Below are 25,272 nucleotides of genomic sequence, written 5' to 3'. Positions count from 1 at the left end.
CAGCGTGTTCATAACGCGTGCGTCCGCTTCATTTGTAATGTTCGATACTATGATCATATCTTACCTTCTTTCAAGAAGTTATCATGGCTTAGATTACATGAGAGGAGAAATCTGCACACACTTTCTCTCTTATATCGAATTATGCACACTTCATCCCCCTATTATTTATTCGCCCGTTTTCATACTCTCTCTCGCTATCATAATATTAATACTCGATCACAACGCGATAACACGCTAGAAATTCCACTTCACACATCATCTCTGTATTCCTCATCTTTCACTGTTGCTACCTCTCGTCACTGGAACTCTCTGCCGCCTGAAGTCAAGGGCTGTCGAACATTGAAATCTTTCAAATCCAAGTTAGAAAATTATCTTATGACGAGTTGGCAAACTAACTTACTATTGTGACAAGTGTTGTATTGCATGTTTCCACGTATTCACATTTTTTATGTTCTAGTGATATTTAACTTATTTTATATTTTTGTTTTCATATTTTCCGATAATGGTATATCTACAATGTGATAACTTGAGCTATATATAATCATAATTTTCCTTACTGTTTGTACTTAAAAATATTGTATTCATTGTATGCTTTGTACTGCACTACTTTATTACTACTATTAGTATGATTACTACTATTATTATTTATCATTATTACTATTATTATTATTATCATTATCAATAATTGTCTTTTCTTTATACTTTCTATATCTCATTTATTTTGGCCTGCTCTTCACATTTTATTATGCTTTTTCCTTTCTTTCTGTATGTTATATATTATGTTTGATTTCTACTTACTTGTTGTTTACATTTTATTATTATTATCTTATTCAGTTTTGTGTGTAAAATTGTAGTGTACTTTGTAAATTTGTAGTGTTTTTGTAACGCAGTTTTACTCCTGGTTGAGTGTTAGAGAAGGCCGTATGGCCTTAACTCTGCCAGGTTAAATAAATCATTATTATTATTATTATTATTATTATTATTATTATTATTATCAATAATTGTCTTATTTTTTATACTTTTTATGTCTCATTTACACATTTTATTATGGTTTTTCCTTTCATTTTGTATGTTATATATTATGTCTGGTTTCTACGTACTTGTTTACATTTTATTATTATTATTATTATTATTATTATTATTATTATTATTATTATTATTATTATTATTATCTTATTCAGTTTTGTGTGTAAATTTGTAGTGTACTTTGTAAATTTGTAGTGTTTTTTGTAACGCAGTTTTACTCCTGGTTGAGTGTTAGAAAAGGCCGTATGGCCTTAACTCTGCCAGGTTAAATAAATCATTATTATTATTATTATTATTATTATTATTATTATTATTATTATTATTATTATCTTATTCAGTTTTGTGTGTAAATTTGTAGTGTACTTTGTAAATTTGTAGTGTTTTTTGTAACGCAGTTTTACTCCTGGTTGAGTGTTAGAGAAGGCCGTATGGCCTTAACTCTGCCAGGTTAAATGAATCATTATTATTATTATTATTATTATTATTATTATTATTATTATTATTATTATTATTATCAATAATTGTCTTATTTTTTATACTTTTTATGTCTCATTTACACATTTTATTATGGTTTTTCCTTTCATTTTGTATGTTATATATTATGTCTGGTTTCTACGTACTTGTTTACATTTTATTATTATTATTATTATTATTATTATCATTATTATTATTATTATTATTATTATTATTATCTTATTCAGTTTTGTGTGTAAATTTGTAGTGTACTTTGTAAATTTGTAGTGGTTTTTGTAACGCAGTTTTACTCCTGGTTGAGTGTTAGAGAAGGCCGTATGGCCTTAACTCTGCCAGGTTAAATGAATCATTATTATTATTATTATTATTATTATTATTATTATTATTATTATTATCAATAATTGTCTTATTTTTTATACTTTTTATGTCTCATTTACACATTTTATTATGGTTTTTCCTTTCATTTTGTATGTTATATATTATGTCTGGTTTCTACGTACTTGTCTACATTTTATTATTATTATTATTATTATTATTATCATTATTATTATTATTATTATTATTATTATTATTATTATTATTATCTTATTCAGTTTTGTGTGTAAATTTGTAGTGTACTTTGTAAATTTGTAGTGTTTTTGTAACGCAGTTTTACTCCTGGTTGAGTGTTAGAGAAGGCCGTATGGCCTTAACTCTGCCAGGTTAAATGAATCATTATTATTATTATTATTATTATTATTATTATTATTATTATTATTATTATTATCAATAATTGTCTTATTTTTTATACTTTTTATGTCTCATTTACACATTTTATTATGGTTTTTCCTTTCATTTTGTATGTTATATATTATGTCTGGTTTCTACGTACTTGTTTACATTTTATTATTATTATTATTATTATTATTATTATCATTATTATTATTATTATTATTATTATTATTATTATTATTATCTTATTCAGTTTTGTGTGTAAATTTGTAGTGTACTTTGTAAATTTGTAGTGTTTTTTGTAACGCAGTTTTACTCCTGGTTGAGTGTTAGAGAAGGCCGTATGGCCTTAACTCTGCCAGGTTAAATAAATCATTATTATTATTATTATTATTATTATTATTATTATTATTATTATTATTATTATTATTATTACTTACTTACTTACTTACAAATGGCTTTTAAGGAACCCGAAGGTTCATTGCCGCCCTCACATCAGCCCGCCAGCGGTCCCTATCCTGTGCAAGATTAATCCAGTCTCTATCATCATACCCCACCTCCCTCAAATCATTTTAATATTATCCTCCCATCTACGTCTCGGCCTTCCTAAAGGTATTATTATTATTATTATTATTATTATTATTATTATTATTATTATTATTATTATTATTATTACCGGTATTATTATTTCTGTGGGAACCTTGAAAGCTGTACCGTAGCGATGCGCCCCGCATCTTGAATGGCTCGTACTTAATATCGATAGAGCCGCTCTTGAACTCGACCCGCAGCTCCTTGCACACGAAGCCGTCCATCCGTTCAAGTTCGTGAGAGCCTCTTCACCGCGGCGCGTGCCGGCAGATGACAGAGGATGCGAGTTTGAACGGTTTGACGTGCTTGTCTCCGAAGACTGGTTTGCACTTAAACTTGGAGCATTTTTACGTTCTAGACGTCCACTCTGAGCAGTAAGAACGACACTACTTAACTAAGAACGTCGATAGAGATCACCCTTTGTGAAAAGTAAACTTTTTCCTTCCGTAGAAGCAAAATCGATGGACTTGTTGGAAGTTTTAACTCATTCCGAAGTGGAGTAGATCTCCGCGTGGCATTCGTGACGTCGATGAAGGGCGGGTGGTAGCTGTGTCGGCGCCTTTTGAGGTAGCCTTCCCTTTTCTCCAGTATGCACTGTTCGCTACCAGGTGGAGCTTATCTAGATCCACAAGTGTCAGCGGTGTTCCAGGAGGTCTGTGTTTAGTGCCGGCACGAGGACCTGTTTTTTAACTCCGTGGCTCGCAAAACAGATTCTGCACCAAGTGATCATTTGCCGACCACCCGCCGCGCAGTAATGCCAACTGCAGAGACATGCATCATGGTGGTTTACTGGACAACTGGTCCCGGCTTCTAGATAAGTACGCCAGCGGGATCATTACACACAGCGGAATTGTGAATCGATCTGTTCTTTGTACGGGAGACTAAGCAATCGACAAAATTTGACATGGAAAATAGACAACTTATTACGTTGAGTTACTAAATAGTAATATACGTTACAAGAGCGGTATGTTGACGTTTTCCTCGACCATGAAAACAAGCATACCGCTCGTGTATTGTACATTATTTTGTGCGAAGATCGTTTATTACATACCTGAAAGACGAATTTCTAATTAGTTGCAATGAAATCTCCATGTTGGTTTCTGTTTAATGACGGCAACGTCGGAAAACCAAAATAACTTTCTTCAACATTGTTGCTATAAAATGTTTTCTGTGTTTACTGTACTCCAGCAGGCCGTGATATACGTCTGTCTTTTTTCCCCCCCAGTCTATAAATGCGAACTTAAAACAAACGGTAAGGTTATGTAATGATTTATTTTTCATTTTAATATTTTAACAATATTATTTATATAACATATTGCACTAATAACATCGGCATCTGGAATTTTGATGATTTTTTCACGGCTTCCTTAATGTTACTTGTATCAGGAATGCAATAAGTTTCGTGGAGTAGTAGATTTTACTTAATTTTTGTAAATATTTAAAAACAATAATTAACATTGCAATTTAGGTGAAATTGCAGTGGTAATTTTCCAATTTATATTTATTACTATGTTAAACGTCTCTAAAAATAATATGTTAAAAGCCTAAAGCAGTAAAATGAATATGGCGCTTAAGCGGTAAGAAGAGGGAAATTGTTATGTGTGTTACGTTGGGAATACTGAATGTGGTATTTCACACTTACCGCATATTGGTTCTGTGCGGAAAGCAAGCAAATACGCACGATCTCGCACAAAAAAACTTTATGCTCGACCATGTCGAAATGTAGTAATTATACACCTGGTAGCAGTCCTTTAATGCATGTCATTAAAGTACACCTACTCATTGAAGTACAGGTGGTTTCAGCCAATGATAACTCAGTTTACAGGTGTTCAGCCAATGACAAGTCAGCTTTGTACCGTTATAAAACCGCAAGTATCGATTATTCTCGGATATGCAATCGAAAAAGAATTAGCGAAAAGTCACGGAGGCTGGAAATCCAATACTGTCGCAGAAGGTTATGTTCTGTTACTATAATAATTAGCGTTGATTGTAAATAATATTCAAATAAATTCAATTTGTCATCTCGTTTTTCAATGTCGAATTCAATAATCAAGGTTATACCAAGTTTAACGGGATTACATCAAGGTCAATGACATTATTGTTCCTCGGAAAAAATCAATACTTTCGCGTCTGCGCACATCTCACAATTGACGACCTAGAACAAGGTCACTTCCGATCTTGTCAGATACAAATAAAATGTAATCATCTGAATAATTTCAAGTTATAAATATGGTCGAGCATAAAAAGTCGTATGAAACTCGCCTATAATGGTAATTAAGAAGCTCGTATGAAAATTATGAAACTCGCTTGCGCTCGTTTCATAAACATCCATACTCGCTTCTTAATTACTATCATTATAGGCTCGTTGCATAATGTACTATTATTCTACACTTCGACAGCTAGGCTTGACTCACGTAATAATTGAAGTCGACTGCAGTTTTCAGCTCTGATTGTCGTGCTCTTGTTTACAACATCTGTCCAATTGAAGACCTAACATTTTAAATGTACTAAGTGTCAATTCTTTCAAATTTCATTTTATTAAGGGGAGAGGATGGTATTTTTCTTAACTTTTTTCCGATTTGGTGTAAAATATTAATTTTTTGTATATAGAGAGCTCATAGCTGTAGCAACTCAACCAAATGTAAATATTTTGAAGAAAAAAATTAGGAGCCCAGATTTGAAAAAAAAAATATACCCAATGCAGGATTTTACTAAAACCGATATAATTATCTAAACCATTTTTAAAGGTAGATTGATCCAGTTTTCTGCAATGTACTTGCAAAAGCATGCTCTACAAACTGTCTGTAACAGAATTTTGATATTAGTCCCTACGTTTGTAAAATAAACAATTAAAATTTAATAACAATTTTCTGAATTCCTTTCTTGCAAACAAACGGACGTAGTTTTAAAATGAAATCAATTAACAACATTCTGTTACAGAGAAAAGTTTCCTAATAGTCTAAAGAATGTGTGTTATAAATTTCATGCTTGTATCTTTAATAGTTCAGAAATTATATCCATTTTTGTCTGGTAATGTAGCAAAAAATGAAGTTACCGTAAACCGATAAAAGGGGGCGAGTGATTTAAAAATCCATAGCGCAGGAAGTTTAAAAATGGCGTCTCAACATCTGATAAGGGCACAAATACCCACAAAAATTATGCTATGCATTCTACACATATCACAGAGTATTTTAAAGAATTTTTTTAAATTTAACACTCTTTTTTCACCAAAAAATACCATTCTCTCCCCTTAAATCTGAGGGAAGATCATCCATATGAGAAAATCATACTAAATTGTCTTTGTCGTAGCTCAACTGTAAGTGACTCATTCGTGCGCCAGAAGACGGCGTTGTAGGTATCTCAACATGCATTGCACAGCCTGTTTTCATGAATATCTCAGATAGTTGTTTTTGGCACTTAGCACAATTATTGTTCATGAGATGAAACACCCTCTTTGTATGAGCATTACTACTTGGTATGCTTAGAATACAACTCGCCAGTTCGTTTCAAATTTATAACATTAATATGGTTTGATTTTAAACTGGTGAGTACTGAAACCCATTGTTGGCAAGAATTACGTTCTATAAAGACTGCATATTTTAATGCATCTCTTGGACAACAAAATGCATCGTATAAATCATTATTCACGGCAAAAATAAGGTTTAGAATAAAGAATTTACATTATGCAAAATAAGGGAGAAAAATGGTCGAAGAGAAGAACAATACGGAAGCCGGGAGTCTGTTAAAAATTGGGAGCAAATACGGGAGGGTTGGCAGCTCTTCTTCGTCAGAAGTCTCCACAATGGATGTAGTTGTACAGTAGTGGCAAAAAAAACCGGACCGACCCTTGTAGCTGATTTCAGAGCCTTGTTCACTCCAGATCGCGATAGACTGGTAACTAAGACTTTCGTGGTTCGAATCCTGCCTGGGAAGGAAACTTTTTCTCTTCCGTATTCAAATTTATTCCCAATACTTTCCGATTGCTGGTAAAATTGATGTTCTGGGAATAATAAGTTAATTAAGTAGTAAAATATCGCTGCAATCGAAAAGTATTGGGAATAAATTTGAATAAGGAACAAAAAAAAATAGTTTCCTTTCCAGGCAGGATTCGAAACACGAAAGTCTTAGGGTGGTATTCATAGACATTTCGCAACACGCACTACGAGCGTACTAAGCTAGCCCCGTCTATCCACTGGTTACTTGTACAGAATTCAAATCATATCCTATCGCTAACACTGGTTTATGAATACGAAAAACGCTGATCATCCACCGAAAGCCCACGCTAAAAATGTCTATGAATACGGCCCTTAGTTACCAGTCTATCGTGCTCTGGAGTGAACAAGGCTCTGAAATCAGCTACAAGGATCGGTTTGTTTTTTGTTTTTTTGCTACTACTGTACATGTAGCCTATTAGGAATGAAATAAAGCGCGCCTAGACATATAATTTACAAGTCAGTATTCAGTTGAGTATCAGTGTTGAATATCAGTCTATGCATATAGTATAGGCCTAAACAAATTAACAAATTCGCGATAAAAATATACTGTAGGCTATATAGAAGCAATATTTTATCAATTCAAGCTGAAGATAATACTTGGTAGACTACGTTTGTCGTAAAAACTCTGTTTTGTTTTAAAATATGTCCCTGTTTCTCACTTTGTTTTCCACACGTATAGGCCTATTTTTATATCATCTTGTGATCGTATTCTTGATAGAGCCACATACAAATGTCCATGCACAAGAACGTGATTGCTGTAAAAGAAAATCCAGCTTTATTCAGAGTTTAATCTTGTGTCTCGTTTGTAGTTATGGAGAAAACTGGAATTATTGAACTCTATCTTCTTTTTTAATATGAAGGATAAAGTGATGTCACTTATGTTCATCCGTGGTATAAAGTGCTATAAAAATGGAAATTCATTAAATATTTCAAAATTCTTTCACAGATATAACGCTAAGAGTCCAAATGAAATTAATATACAAAAAATGAAAATTTAAATTTTGACACAAAATGTGTATGTACCCTAGTTGCCAAACTTCTGTACGGCGATAAAAGTGCGGGATCAGATCAGCAGAATATGCTGAGCTCAATATCCCCACTTGCTGCATCTCGGACGAAAATTGTTCGGGAAAAAGTAAAAAGTCTAATCTTCTACTACTCGGCAAGAAAACAGCGGAATAAGCGAGACTTTGGAAAACAGTCTTCTGACAATATACGAGTTTTAGCATTTTGTCGCTTTCGTACGATATCAGGAGTTATAGGAAATTGCAGATAACTATCCATTCCGTTCGCAGTATTAGTTGCATATTCACTCTCTTGTTTCTTGAAGACTGGCGCATAGCACAATTTTAATAAAGAGAGTTGTGTACTTCTCTGAACCGTGTTGGATTCAGTAGCCGTGGAAGGTGAGGTCGTTTCCTTTGTGGACTGCAGATTCGTGTAACTGACCAGTTGAAGTAATGATAATTACAAGAGATGTGAGGTCTGGTTCACAGCGTATCGCCTTCTTAATCTGAAGGTTTAGGTTCGCACCCCGAGGCCGCTCGGCTTCTTATTTTCCCCGCATTGCTCCACCCTCTTCATCAGTGGCAAACATTAAGCTCGTATTAGAGAGAAGTCATGCGATACTCGGATTACAGGACATTGCCCATCTATGCCTCTTGGTGATGGAGGGACTCTTCCAGTAGTACAGGGTGTGACAGAGGTGCTGGAAGACTTTACAAATGTTATGTGAAACATATTTGGGACTAAGAGGGTTGAAGTTACAGGAGAATGGAGAAAGTTACACAACGCAAAACTGCACGCATTGTTTTCTTCAGCTGACATAACTAGGAACATTAAATCCAGACGTTTGAGATGGGCAGGGCATGTAGCACGTATGGGCGAATCCAGAAATGCATATAGAGTGTTAGTTGGGAGGCCGGAGGGAAAAAGACCTTTAGGGAGGCCGAGACGTAGATGGGAAGATAATATTAAAATGGATTTGAGGGATGTGGGATATGATGGTAGAGACTGGATTAATCTTACTCAGAATAGGGACCTTTGGCGGGCTTATGTGAGAGTGGGAATGCACCCCCGGGTTCCTTAAAAGTCATAACATGGATAAATATATAATAGGATGCGAAACTGCGGTCAGCACCATCTGGCAGTGGGGGTCTGAAATAAGGTGATCAGCGCCCAACGTCGTAGGTGGTGAACATTAGAACTACGTGTTGGGTACATTACCCAGAGTTCTCTATTTATCCGTTCGAGATATAGTTGTACGGGGGAGTCAAGGAGACGAGATGGCGGACTGAAACTTGCTAATAAATGAATATAAAGTGATACGTGTTTGTATAAGCAGTGTATGTTAAGCAGTGATGTTTATGGACGTTGTAAAAATAGTGTTGTTGAATGTATTGTAAAGTAATAGTAATATAATAAATTGAACTATCTAAGTAGTTCTTGCAGACTTTTCCATTGCGCTCTACAATAAATACCCAAAGAATACAATCCCAATTATCTAACCTTTTGCTTTATTTTTTGTCTCTGTCTGGTTATATTTTAATCGGTTAGTGTAAAATAGATCGTCTCTTTTATCTTCCTGTTGGCTCCGGTAAGAATTTTTAGTAGAAGGTGCTGTGAGGAATAAAACTGTAAATGTTTTATTTTAAATTGGGTTAGTTTTGAATATCGATGAAGATGGGAGGGAATACTTTCTGCACAGTTTAACATTTTCGTCACGAGGTGCGCTGCTAAATGCATGGAGTAATTAAGTACTCTTTTCGCTACTTGGTGCGCTGCTAGATGTAATAACGCCCCTCCCCCCAACAGGTGGCAGCAAGGTCAATTTCTACAACAGCGCCTCTAGTATGTGTTACGGGAAACTCAGTAAGTTTCGCATCCTATTATATATTCATCCGAGGCTGTAAGTAATCTAATTCCTCTATATATTGATATGTTTACTTGTTTATTTATGTATTTATTTATTCACTTTTATTTATTTAGTTGTGTATTTATTTATTCATTCATTCATTCATTTTTCATTTATTTATTTTTTATTTGTCTGTAATAATATAAACGGCATTCATTCGCATGAGTGTAATTCAGGATTGGTGGCTCGAAATGGGAGCAGGGATTTCTTTATTCTAATCTGTAGTTTGCATTTGTGCTGTACCTGGAATAATGCATGGGAATTCATTACGGATACAAACAATGGCGCACGACTGCATCGTCGCAGCCTTCGCTCGTAATTGCCCCTCGCGCCAAACAATGGAGCAGTCGCAGAATGAGGCCCATTGGATGTATATCGCACTGTAGAGCCAGGTGTGGACGCTGCTGCATGGATTGTGCTGGACTACCACAAGGAAAACTCTCGGAACTCATGAATGCTAGACCAGACACCGCCGCGCCGTCCAGCTCTCTTGAAATGAGTTATGGGTGACAAATCGTTGTTTAACTCTTCCTCAACAGTATACGAAATCAGAATTTTTACATTCCTTCTTCTGCTTGTTTTAAGCAATTGTATTTCTTTGCTTAAGAGTGACTAGTATGTTGCAATCTGTACATGAGACGTGGTCCTTCCATCCACATCTTGTATTACGCGTCTTTTTTATCGTTTGTTCAAAACTCTCTGTTTGAAAAAACGTAAGAACCTGTGTGTGATGAACCTTTAGATGCATTCTAACTTCTTTTTTTTTAAATTACTGAAATGTCTCTCTTATTTCGCAGAAACATATACATTTCGCATTTTGTACTCAATTTTGCATTTTATTGCGGATTTAAAAACTGCAGTAGTTTTTGCAAATCTGGTTTTCAGGTAGTAGCTCCCTGTAAAGCAGGTTTGAATAATTTGTTCCGGGGCCGGGTATCGATCCCGGGACCCTTCGCTTAGCGCACGAATGCTCTCCCGACTGACAAGCAAACATTCTGATGGGGGCAAATAAAAAAGCTAAATTTTTTTCTTCCAATATGTAAACAATGTCAAAATAAATGCTTATACAAATTTTGGCTACTCGACCGCAATTACGAGGGCCGTAAAAAATAAATTCGACAGGGGCCGTTAACAGAAAGAAAACGTAATTTAATTGGAAAAATTTATTATAACAGACACAGCAATTGTTGAGCTATTTTTCAACATATTCCCCACCGGAATTGAGACATCTGTCATATCATGGAATCGACAGAGAGGTGCAGACGGCTGGGTATCAAACGCTGGTTCCGAACCCAGGTGGCTGATTTCTACGACACAAGGATCAAAAATTGATCACAAGGTATGACAAATCTCTCAATTCCAGTTGGGGGATATGTTAACAAATAGCGCAACAATTGCTGTATCTGATTCAATAAATCTGTCCTGGTTGGGTTTTTCCGAGGTTTTCCCCAACCAAAAGGCAAATGCCGGGTAATCTTTTGTCGAATCCTCGGACCTCACCTCATCATTGTAGAAAATTACTAAATTGTGAAGCTGTAAAAATTGTAAAATATTGTAAAAAATTGTAAAAATTGTAATTGTAATATTGTAAAATTTTGACTTGTTCCACATCTTAACGCTTCATTGCTCATGTAAGATTTGGATTATACGAGTAATAAATGAATGAATGAATGTCCATGCAATTGTGCTTCTGTTTTCTATAAACATCCCCAGGGAAAATCACTTTCTGGACGGCCTCGTAATTGCGGTCGAGTGGCCAAAATTTGTATAAGCACTTCTTTTGATATTATTAATATAGTAGAAGACAAAAATTTAACTTTTTTATTTGCCCCCCATCAGAAGGTTTGCTTGTGAGCTGCCCCAGGAACTATACACGACCGGCCCCGGAATAATTTTTCCTTCAAATTATGCAGTAGTTTACTTGACATATTTTTAAACACAAAATTGCTTATTTTAACAGCATTTGAGCACATTTCTCATTCATCGCCATTACGAAAATATACCATCTATAGTGATGCTAATGACGATACAGCTGATGATTAATAAAGACCACGAAGGAGGTGGAGGTGATGCATTGCAGACTAGTTACGAGCTTGACCTGAGATGTGGAACGATTTCCACTTGAGACCGCTGAAGGGGCGTGATGCGCGTTGTGTCCTCCACGATTGAGGTCGTCGCGGAATCGACGCTGAAGAACTAGGTTCGAGGCTGCATGTCGCTCACACAAACATGCATGACTATTGTGACAACGCCTTCTTGCGGCGCCTTTCTACAACTCTGACCGCTTGTCACGCTTTTTTACAAGTGACACCTCAATGTCCCCTTCATTGCAGGCAGGCGGCACCTTCCAATGTGATGTCTCCATCTTGTTGTGCTTCGTTAGGGTAATGATGCGGCATTCCTCAGCAGAAGAGCGGCCTAAGGGACGAGTGCATTTCTGTGTTGGAAGGAGTGGGTGAAGAAAGAATGATGCTGGAACTGATCAGGGAGAGAAAAAGAATTGGCTGAGTCATTGGCTGAGAAGAAACTGCCTACTGAAGGATGCACTGGAAGGAATGGTGAACGGGAGAAGAGTTCGAGGTAGAAGAAGAGTTATTGGGTTATTTTACGACGCTGTATCAACAACTAGATTATTTAGCGTCTGAATGATATGAAGGTGATAATGCCGGTGAAACGAGTCCGGGGTCCAGCACCGAAAGTTACCCAGCATTTGCTCGTATTGGTTGAGGGAAAACCCCGGAAAAAGCTCAACCAGGTAACTTGCCCCGACTGGGATTCGAACCTGAGCCACCTGGTTTCGCGGCCAGACGCGCTGACCGTTACTCCACAGGTGTGGACATAGAAGAAGATATCAGATGATAGACGACTTTAAGATATATGGATCATATGCGGAGACAAGGAGGAATGCAGAAAATAGAAGAGATTAGAGAATGCTGGGTTTGCATTGAAAAACCTGCCATTTGGCAGAACACTATGTAAACAGGGCGGAAGTAAAATACTCCTACAGATTTTCAGAGCGAATACTGTTGTATTACTATTATTATTATTATTATTAATGAATTAATTTGTATTACTATCTTTGTATCATCTCCGTCACGGTTATTCTATTATTATTATTATTATTATTATTATTATTATTATTATTATTATTATTATTATTATTATTATTATTATTATTGTTGTTGTTGTTACTATTATTTCTATCATCAGCATTATTATTTGAACCCTGTAAAATTTATGTAGACTACTGGGCTGTACCCGAGCACGAGCATATGCTCATTTCGGGTATCTATTCATATGTATCATTTCATAGTAAATTGTGAATAAATTAGAATTAGAATTTATTATTAGAGAAATTAAATTGTGTTGTGATATTGTGTTGGTGGAAAGTTCATAGTTTTCTCAGAAAAAAAAAGTTTTCTTTTTTTTTTTTTTTTTTTTCAAATGTGTATTTCTTATTCGGTAACTATTGCGAGTAAAATCGTGATTTTTGTCCATATCGATAGAAAATGTAGTAAAGAATAATTTATTCCTCTGGCGTATTTCCATAGCGTGGATGGTTTTCGTGTAAATTTAATTAGAAGCCCACTAATTTTAAGCCACTGAACGATGCGAACAAATTGCAACATTGCCAGGGAGGGAGAGGTTCATCTAGGGCATTCTTGTAAAGGTCACTCGCCACTACGAGAGGTTGTTGCTCGCGTAGCAATTGTATCAGCTGTCTGCTATAAAAATAATCTGCTACGAACTACAACCCCGGGATACTTACAAATGTTACTACGTTCTTACGTTAAATGTTGAAATTTAAGATAGTATTCGTAAAATCCAGAACTCTGTTTACAATATGCTCGTACTGAAATAGATTGATACAAGCGATTTTCTCCGAAACTGTAATATTAAACATGATTATCGAAAAATATTTAATTAGTTAATTACATAATATATTATTTTCGCTCTCACATAATGACTAATGCATTCTAAACTATTGTTATTTTTAATATTCTGAATATTGGGAAAACAGGTTTATAAAAATTAAATTATTGAAATCATTGAAATTTAATTATACATCTTGATTACACAACTTTTAACACTATATCACTTCGGAATATGTATTATATGTCTTTCTCGTGTTAAATTTTACTGTACCTGGTTAACATGTTTCAGCCTGTTATTGGCCTTCTTCAGAACTGGTTGTTGCTGATCTTGGCGCCTTTTGTTTTGTTTCCTGTGGGGGTGTGTTTGTGTAGTGTAATGTGGAGTCTAAGAGGGTGTGTGTTCTGAAATTGAGTTGTGTTGAGAATTTCATTTGGATGTGCTTTTGTGTATATGTATATTTCGTATTGTTCTAGTGTCTGCTAAAGAGCTAAAGAGCATAGTTTCCATGGTGACATACTGATCCACAGCGAAGTAGTTCTTGTTATAAAATATACATTTTATGTAACAAACACTCTTCAATAAACCCAGAAATTAGACGTTTTAAATGTTGGAATATTGTATCTCGTATCGTTCGGGCGAATCTAGATTCATTTTAAATTTTTCGGATTGTGGACAAAACTTTTCGTTAGGATCGCGATGAGTAAGATACTCGTATTTTGTTGTATTTATAAATCGTTAGGTTCAGGCGGATTATAGGTATAGCTCTCGCAAGCAGGGAATAACGACGGAAGGAATGCGATAAGGATGAGGGAAAGGTCACGAGATAGCTTTAATGATATTCAAGAGTACAGTCGGAAGAGAAATGACATCGATAGAATCAGTCTTGCGTTGTGATAGTTACATTACGACTTTAGTTTGTTCCATTGCATGTGAATACGTGTCTTGTATCGCACGGTATTATTATTCCATTCGTAAACATATGTTGCGCGTTTAATTAGCTTCGAATTTTTCTCTTGCTACGGTCTTTATTTCCACAGAGATGTCCGCAACTGTTCAACTTCTTGGAAGAGGCAGTACTTTCTTCGGTCCATATTTCTCGCCCCCTCAGCGTGCCTACATACACACGTCAAAACAGACAGCAACGCCACCATTGGTTTTCGGTAATCGTTCCTTGCGCGAGCTATATATCGTTTATTTGACACAAGTAGGTGTAGCACGCTAATTTTACGGTCAGGCATGCTAACTGCTACTCCACAGAGATGGACATAACATTCTTCCTCTCGGTGTGGTACATTTATTTGTTTATTATTTACTTACTTCTTTACTTTTTACTTGATTGGTTAATTATCTATTTGTTGTTAATTCGTTTATTTATTTATGCACTTATTTGTTTATTATCTGCTTGTTTATTTATTTGTCTTTGTTTATTTATTTACTTATTTATTTGTTTATTTGTCTGTTTTTGTTTGTTTATTTATTTATATATTCCTGCCTGCCTGCCTGCCTGCCTGCCTGCCTGCCTGCCTGCCTGCCTTCCAGCCTTCCTGCCAGCCTTCCTGCCTGGCTTCCTGCCTGCCTGCCTGCCTGCCTGCCTGCCTGCCTGCCTGCCTGCCTGCCAGCCTTCCAGCCTTCCTGCCTGCCTTCCAGCCTTCCTGCCTGCCTGCCTTCCAGCCTGCCTTCCAGCCTGCCTGCCTGCCTGCCTGCCTGCCTGCCTGCCTGCCTGCCTGCCTGCCTGCCTGCCTGCCTGCCTTCCAGCCTTCCTGCCTGCCTTCGAGCCTTCCTGCCTGCCTTCCAGCCTGCCTGTCTGCCTTCCTGCCTGCCTTCCAGCCTTCCTGCCTGCCTGCCTTCCAGCCTTCCTGCCTGCCTGCCTTCCTGCCTATCTGCCTGCCTTCCTGCCTATCTGCCTGCCTGCCTGCCTGCCTGCCTGCCTGCCAGCCTTCCAGCCTGCCTGCCTGCCTTCCTGCCTGCCTTCCAGCCTTCCTGCCTGCCTGCCTTCCAGCCTTCCTGCCTGCCTTCCAGCCTTCCTGCCTATCTGCCTGCCTTCCTGCCTGCTTGCCTGCCTGCCAGCCTTCCAGCCTTCCTGCCTGCCTTCCAGCCTTCCTGCCTGCCTGCCTGCCTTCCAGCCTTCCTGCCTGCCTTCCAGCCTTCCAGCCTGCCTTCCAGCCTTCCTGCCTGCCTGCCTTCCTGCCTATCTGCCTGCCTTCCTGCCTATCTGCCTGCCTGCCTGCCTGCCTGCCAGCCTTCCAGCCTTCCAGCCTGCCTGCCTGCCTTCCTGCCTGCCTTCCAGCCTTCCTGCCTGCCTGCCTTCCAGCCTTCCTGCCTACCTTCCAGCCTTCCTGCCTGCCTTCCAGCCTTCCTGCCTATCTGCCTGCCTTCCTGCCTGCTTGCCTGCCTGCCAGCCTTCCAGCCTTCCTGCCTGCCTTCCAGCCTTCCTGCCTGCCTGCCTTCCAGCCTTCCTGCCTACCTTCCAGCCTTCCTGCCTGCCTTCCAGCCTTCCTGTCTGCCTGCCTCCCAGCCTGCCTGCCAGCCTTCCTGCCTGCCTTCCAGCCTTCCTGCCTGCCTTCCAGCCTGCCTGCCTGCCTGCCTGCCTGCCTGCCTGCCTGCCTGCCTGCCTGCCTGCCTTCCAGCCTGCCTGCCTGCCATCCATCCATCTACCTACTTATCTATCTGTCTGACTACTTATTCATACTAGAGTTCAGACCGTCGGCCTCTTCTTCCACGCACCACATAAAGTGAAAGAATAAATAAGACTGAGGCCGTCGGATTGCAGTGGTCAGTGACAGGACAGTTCTGCAGTTGATGCGAGAACATGGACAGATAAGGGAGGAGGAGAAAGGTTTTTTGTGGCCAGCCACTGGGCCTAATTATAATGAACAGAATATGGAGTGGGCAAAATGAAAATTTCTTAGTGTAAATATCAGGCAAGACCCAGGTTTGCGTGTTGGGCAATTATTGTTCCGCACAGAACGGACGTGAAAATCGCTGAGTTTGAAAATATGAAAGAAATTAATTCCGTGTCGTCTGCACCACAAAACGTTATTATTAGCGAGGAAGAAATTGATCTGCCACGAATTTGAAGACACTGATACTACGAGGCTTATTAAGGACTTATAATTATGCCAGTGGACTAGTCTGTGTTTGCCAATTAATTGCAATACGATCACTGTCACTTTTTATCAATTAGTGTAAGGCATTAATGATACCCGCATAATTATCTGCGAGGCCTTCCAATTTACCAGTCAGTAATAACGGACTCATATTAAATAAATAGAAATGTGGTTATCTGTATCATTTATCTCTGGGCACTGAATATACACGTGGTTTTCTTTCCAGGCATAATTTGTTTTATTATACTCTCAACTTCCCCACTAACGTAGTGATACAGCAATTATAATTAGCTCAAAACAAGTACAAGTAGTTGTAATTTGTAAGCGAAGCAGTGGCAGGTTGAAATACAGATGGAGCTATGGTCTACAGTTGAAACAACTGTTTAGTGTCGCATCATTGCAACGTGCGCAGTATCTTCTTGAGAGATCGCTCGTCTGTTATTTTCCGCAATTTTTTTTTAAACGCTTCCAAGACGTTAAGTCCATTGAAACCATGTCCATATGACTTATGTCCTCTAATATTTTTGTCCACTTTCATTTATGTCCACATTTTATGTGCGTCCATTTTTTTTCGGTCCATGACTGTTATGTCTACTTTTAAGTCCACTTTCATTTATGTCCACTATTATTTATGTCCACTATTATTTATGTCCACTTTCATGTCAATTCCTTTTGTACCACTGAAAGATGTTCAGGCTGTTTTTGATAGCCTTATAGATAGTATTGAGCCTGACGTAATGGATTTAGCATTGTACATGGAAAGAACTTACATCCGAAGAACACCTGCTCGAGTAAGAAGAAGAGCAATGCCACCTAGATTCGCACCTGAAATATGGAACACTTATAATCAGGCTCTGGCAGGACAACATCGAACAACTAACGTAGTGGAGGACTGGCACAACCGCTTTCAGAAACACATCGTCACACATCACGCGTCGGTCTGGAAATTCATGGCATTTATCAAGAAAAACCAAAGGAATAATGAAATTATAATAATTCAATTGCTTGGCGGGCATTTGAATGTGCGACACCCTATTAAAAGATCGTACCTACAAAATTTAAGTCGAGCAGAAGCGATTGTTCGGAATTACAACCACTACAACGAAGAAGGACACATCAGAACTTACCTCAAAGCTACTAGTTATCATCTGAGCTGTATGAAGATGAACAGGCAAAAGAGATTGAGTAGGAAATTGAAGCAAATTTGTAGATGGACATAATGTATTGTACAATCATGTAGTGGACGTAAAAATGTGGACATAAAATTTGTAGTTGGACATAATGTATTGTACAATCATGTAGTGGATGTAAAAATGTGGACATAAAATTTGTAGATGGATATAATGTATTGTACAATCATGTAGTGGATGTAAAAATGTGGACATAAAATTTGTAGATGGATATAATGTATTGTACAATCATGTAGTGGACGTAAAAATGTGGACATAAAATTTGTAGATGGATATAATGTATTGTACAATCATGTAGTGGACGTAAGAATGTGGACATAAAATTTGTAGTTGGACATAATGTATTGTACAATCATGTAGTGGATGTAAAAATGTGGACATAAAATTTGTAGATGGATATAATGTATTGTACAATCATGTAGTGGACGTAAAAATGTGGACATAAAATTTGTAGATGGATATAATGTATTGTACAATTATGTAGTGGACGTAAAAATGTGGACATAAAATTTGTAGTTGGACATAATGTATTGTACAATCATGTAGTGGATGTAAAAATGTGGACATAAAATTTGTAGATGGATATAATGTATTGTACAATCATGTAGAGGACGTAAAAATGTGGACATAAAATTTGTAGATGGATATAATGTATTGTACAATCATGTAGTGGATGTAAAAATGTGGACATAAAATTTGTAGATGGACATAATGTATTGTACAATCATGTAGAGGACGTAAAAATGTGGACATAAAATTTGTAGATGGATATAATGTATTGTACAATCATGTAGTGGGCGTAAAAATGTGGACATAAAATTTGTAGATGGACATAATGTATTGTACAATCATGTAGAGGACGTAAAAATGTGGACATAAAATTTGTAGATGGATATAATGTATTGTACAATCATGTAGTGGATGTAAAAATGTGGACATAAAATTTGTAGATGGACATAATGTATTGTACAATCATGTAGAGGACGTAAAAATGTGGACATAAAATTTGTAAATGGGTATAATGTATTGTACAATCATGTAGTGGATGTAAAAATGTGGACATAAAATTTGTAGATGGATATAATGTATTGTACAATCATGTAGTGGATGTAAAAATGTGGACATAAAATTTGTAGATGGATATAATGTCTTGTACAATCATGTAGTGGACGTAAAAATGTGGACATAAAATTTTTGGATGGATATAATGTATTGTACAATCATGTAGTGGACATAAAAATGTGGACATAAAATTTGTAGATGGATATAATGTGTTGTACAATCATGTAGTGGACGTAAAAATGTGGACATAAAATTTGTAGGTGGATATAATGTGTTGTACAATCATGTAGTGGACGTAAAAATGTGGACATAAAATTTGTATATGGATATAATGTCTTGTACAATCATGTAGTGGACGTAAAAATGTGGACATAAAATTTGTATATGGATATAATGTCTTGTACAATCATGTAGTGGACGTAAAAATGTGGACATAAAATTTGTAGATGGACATAATGTATTGTACAATCATGTAGTGGACGTAAAAATGTGGACATAAAATTTGTGCAATTCGACTAAAATAAAATGGACATATATTTATGGACATAGTGTAATGGACTTTTATGTAATGGACATAATAAAATGGACATTAAAATTGTGGACATTATAAAAAGGACTTAACGTCTGTGCTTCTTTGACACAGGAAGTTATGTTCACCTGTTATTTTCACGGTATTTGGAAGCAAAGCGTTCTTGACCGGAAATATTTAGAAGTTAGTATTGATCACCACCTTGTAATGAAAGTGTCTGAGCACAATGTTTTCAGGAGGGGTAGTAGAGCTGCGTTTATTGCAGTCGAAGCTGCGCGGCCCGATGGTATCACAGTTACTGCGACCGCCTGCAGAAGTAACGTCTCTAATGGTTATATTGCTGACAGGGTTTTAAATTTCCTCTTGATGTCACCCTTGTGGTGACTTGCCCCCGCTGGGTGGCCGCCATTTTACCTGTCTCATTCATAATGCGCGTAACGTAGGAATAGAGTTCCGTGCAGCAGATGTCTGTAAGAGCAAAAGCTGCTGCATTAATTGTTACAATGTCGCAGTGATTGCAGCGGCTGGAAACTGTTTCTGATGTCAGCATCTCGCTACACGTCTTCAAAAATGGATCTGAAGTGTCGTAATGCAGCCCATTGCTGTTGCGACTGATATTTCTGACCTTGAACTATAGCTAAATTTCGTTTGAAGTTTAGTAACTTAGTTTTCGACAAACGGTGGTCAGACATCGGGGCTGTGGCCAGTGGAGTAGTCTGAACAGACAAGTTTCGTCTTCTCATTTTCTGTCGTGTAGTCCTAATGTTACTAAATCTGTGAACGCTGAAAAACCAGCAAATTCTTGACACCATTTTGAACATCCTGAAAATGTCAAGTTATTCAGAATTTGATTGTCCTTGTCGCGGATCATTATAATGAGAAGTCGTGTAAGTAAATATAGATTTTTAATATTCATTGCGTTTTGTCAAGACCCCCGTGAGAATAATAATATTTATTTACTAGCCGTACCCGTGCACTCCGCTGCACCCGTTAGAAATAAATATAAAGTAATTACATAATTAAAATAGGACATTTGATCCAAGAAACATTCGTGTTTGATATAAGGATAAATCGTTTATTATGTTACTTAATTTAAATTGTATTTGCATAATTAAAATGCGATCATTTTGATCCAGAGACACTCATTTGGTCATAAAAATTATTTTAGGAAATACAGGAAACGAATGTACAGAATAGCCTATCAAGTTTTCTGTGCATAAGAAGCTATTTTAATCTTACCTGTCCTCGATTCACTCAGAAGTTACTGTAATAACATTATAGCATTATGTCCATCTAGAGAAAGTACACTTTCCAATGGTGAATTAATTATTAATTATACAAATCGGTTAATTTAGTTTCCGATATTACTTCATACAAACACAGAAACATTACCTGTAGGCTATCTTTCATAGCTTTCGATTGTTGCTGTCCAAGGCCCCTTATAGACGAAGTCATTTGTTTTTTAATTCATTACACGGCCTTAGATGGCAGTTATTTTAATTTTAAAACTCATTTATATAATTAAATATCAGTCCTATCAAAATGTTTCAAGGAATAAAACTTATCGGAAATTATTTTTAAAGAAACTTTTGTTATGTAACATTTTTCACAAAAATCAATAATAAGCGAGATATTTCGATTTATTTAATTCAAGCTCCCTTATAACCCCCCTTTTAAATAATGTATTTTGAATGCCATATTGCCTAAAATCTAAGTTACAACGAACTTAATTTATATTCCAATTTTCATCGAAATCCGTTCAGCCATTATCGCGTGAAAAGGTAACAAACATACAGACAGACAGACAGACAGACAGACATAGAAACAAAAATTTAAAAAAAGCGATTTTTGGTTTCAGGGTGATTAATTATATATGTTAGGACCAATTATTTTTGGAAAATCTAATATTACCAGAAAAATTTCAGCTACAGATTTATTATTAGTATAGATTCTGGAAAAGTTAAGGCCATCAGGTCTTCTCTTCCACTCAGCGAGAAGCAAAAGAAGCTGATACAATTTGCAGTGATGCAAGTTAATAATTATAGACTAATATTTAAAGAACACTCAAAGATTGATGTAGATAAACAGTCACAAGTTGAGTAAAATAATGCAAACATACTAAAATAAATAATAATTATAAAATAATATAAGGCTCAGAAGTTACAAGTGAATATGAATATGCAAGTGGTACCGATATTACAAATTGAGAATTGCAAATTCAGAAGTAAATTATAACTATAAAACACTGAGGAATATACACACAGACACACAAGGGAGAATTCAACATGAATGAGGAAGAAAGAAAACATACATTCATAAATAGTGAATAAAATATGTACTAACAAGTTTGAATGATCAGAATGAAGACTTATAAGTGCAATGATAAAAGAACATAAAATAATCGTGATAAGATGAAGTAAGGTACGAGAAAATTAAGTCTGAAGCTAGGAGTTACGTGGTTTGCCACTGGTCACGAAAGGGGAAAAATGTATGACAGCTGAAATATCATTATTGGTGATTGATGATTTATTTATTTATTTATTTATTTATTTATTTATTTATTTATTTATTTATTAATTAATTTATTTATTTATTTATTTATTTATTTATTTATTTATTTATTTATTTATTTGTTTGTTTGTTTGTTTGTTTATTGGTCCATTCGTGAATTAATTTAATCACTCAATTATTCATGCTTTAGTAATGTTTGTGAGGTTTGATGTAAGTGTCCTTATTTAACATTAGACGCGATATTATTCATACAGAGCAATAATAATAGCATAATAATAATAATAATAATAATAATAATAATAATAATAATAATAATAATAATAATGGCTTTATTTAATCTGGCAGAGTTAAGGCCGTAAGCCCTTCTCTTACACTCAACCAGGATTAAAACTTGCTTACATAGTTGAACATAAAACTGTATCGCAATTAATACTGATACAATTTAGGTACATAATGAGATCAAAAGAGGTAGTTACATATAATTTACCTCATAAAATAAAAATAAACATAGTGAAATAGATATTAATGTTGTTAGAATCAAATACGAATCACATAAAAACAGAAGCCGATAATTCAATAAAAAAATGTACACAGTAAAAATAAAAATAAACACATTAGTATACATATTAGTATTAGATTACAATTAAGTAGGATTCACATAATTAAACCAGAAACCGACAATTGAATAAAATGTACACAAAAAATAGATCAATAATAAAAAAACAACACAGTGGGATACATATTGGCGTTAAGTGATAAATAAACACGATTTAGATAATAAAAATAAGAAAAAATAAATAAATACAGTGGAAAACATTCCATTAAATATTTGCAACGTGTTAGATCTGGCAACTCATCATAAGATATTTTTCTAATTTACATCTAAAGGAAATTAAAGTTCGGCAGCCCTTGACTTCAGGCGGCAGAGAATTCCAGTGACGAGAAGTAGCAACAGTGAAAGATGAAGAATAAAGAGATGATGTGTGCAGTGGTATTTCTAGCGTGTTATCATATTGTGACCGAGTATTTAAGTTATGATACCGAGAAAGACTGTGGAATCGGACAGATAAGTAAGAGGGAGTAGAGGTGTGCAAAATTCGGTATAGGAGAGAGAGGGAATGTGACTTTCTCGAAAGAAGGCGAAATGTGATCGTAGTGACATTACAAGTGAAACGAACACACGCATATTGGAATATTTTGCAGGAAAAGCCTACAACAGCCTGGGGTTGCAAAGCATTGCAAAATAATTAGAAACTGTATCTGTCTGGGGTTCACTATCGGGTGTAGAAGGGGAGACCATCAATATTTGTCATGGTGTACAATTACCTCGCAGTCGGGACTTCCTATCGTGTTCCTTTATTTCGGTTTCATGCAACAGTTCACTTGATCTGACTGCTCTTATCTCATTCATAGCAAACATATCATACCACAATCCCCTTTATCTGGATAATCGAACTTCCATTGCGTAAATTATTGCCTCATTTTCACGACGTTTTTATTGGCGGCAGACGAAGGTTGCGGGCTCAGTCATGCACAAAACGCTGTCAGCGTGAAGCAGGTAGCTGACCATACGTTACATAAACTTCACAGTTCACAGCCGAATATTCCGCAGAGCACTTTCACTCCGGCCGGCGACTCTCTCTCAGTGGCCTCACGCAATTAAATTCGTCGGAGACTTGGCTTCGAAGACAAGCGTCGACAAATTCGCGTTTTTTCAGCCATATCTCGCTATTTCTCGGTCGTCGCAAGCTTCACTGCTTTCCAATAGTGAACAACAAAAATCCTCCATTTTCGCTGACGTGTGAATCCCAGTTGGTAATTACTAAGGCTAGAATTTTGATGACCTATAGATCATGAAAAAATGTCCCAAAAACAATGCATTTATGACCTAAAAATCTAAAAAAAAAAAATGCCCTTAAAAATGCCCTAAAATTGTTCGTACATAATTTGCTTAGTAGGAAAAGAGATTTTGTACTACTTAATACTTAGACCAGTAATTAAATTAAATTATTGTACGAATTGGAAATATAAAAATTGGAAATTTATCTTTTGAAGAGGTGGAGAAGTTCAAATATCTTGCAGCAACAGTAACAAATATAAATGATACTCGGGAGGAAATTAAACGAAGAATAAATATGGGAATTGCCTGTTATTATTCGGTTGAGAAGCTCTTATCATCCAGTCTGCTGTCCAAAAATCTGAAAGTTAGAATTTATAAAACAGTTATATTACCGGTTGTTCTTTATGGTTGTGAAACTTGGACTCTTACTTTGAGAGAGAAACATAGATTAAGGGTATTTGAGAATAAGGTTCTTAGGAAAATATTTGGGGCTAAGCGGGATGAAGTTACAGGAGAATGGAGAAAGTTACACAACGCAGAACTGCACGCACTGTATTCTTCACCTGACATAATTAGGAACATTAAATCCAGACGTTTGAGATGGGCAGGGCATGTAGCACGTATGGGCGAATCAAGAAATGCATATAGAGTGTTAGTTGGGAGACCGGAGGGAAAAAGACCTTTGGGGAGGCCGAGACGTAGATGGGAAGATAATATTAAAATGGATTTGAGGGAGGTGGGATATGATGATAGAGACTGGACTAATCTTGCACAGGATAGGGACCGATGGCGGGCTTATGTGAGGGCGGCAATGAACCTTCGGGTTCCTTAAAAGCCATTTGTAAGTAAGTAAGTATTTTGTCCCCTGTAACATAGTTGTTGTGAACTGCTATTTAATTTATTCTCATCATTTAGCCAACTAGCTATCTCAGGTTAATTATAATTATTCTTTTCATATTGCATATAGACTGAATTAAATTACATTAGCTCATAAATTAAGTTATTACTAATTTATGTAGGCTTTATCTCAAATTAAACACGTTCTAGTAGTTAAAATTTAACTCGAATATTGCCGTAGAATCTTTATTAATATTGTAATTATTAATAATTTAAATATGTATCACCTATACTTTTTAACTTTGCTCTAGAGTATGCCATTAAGAAAATCCAGGATAACAGAGAGGGTTTGGAATTGAAGGGGTTAAATCAACTGCTTGTCTATGCGGATGACGTAAATATGTTAGGAGAAAATTCACAAACGATTACGGAAAACACGGGAATTTTACTTGAAGCAAGTAAAGAGATAGGTTTAGAAGTAAATCCCGAAAAGACAAAGTATATGATTATGTCTCATGACCAGAATATTCTACGAAATGGAAATATAAAAATTTTAAATTTATTCTTTGAAGAGGTGGGGAAGTTCAAATATCTTGGAGCAACAGTAACAAA

This window comes from Periplaneta americana, chromosome 16 (genome assembly GCF_040183065.1).
Source record: "Periplaneta americana isolate PAMFEO1 chromosome 16, P.americana_PAMFEO1_priV1, whole genome shotgun sequence".
Lineage (NCBI taxonomy): Eukaryota > Metazoa > Arthropoda > Insecta > Blattodea > Blattidae > Periplaneta > Periplaneta americana.
The sequence above is the reverse complement of the archived record's forward strand: the minus strand, read 5'-3'. Positions refer to the sequence as shown.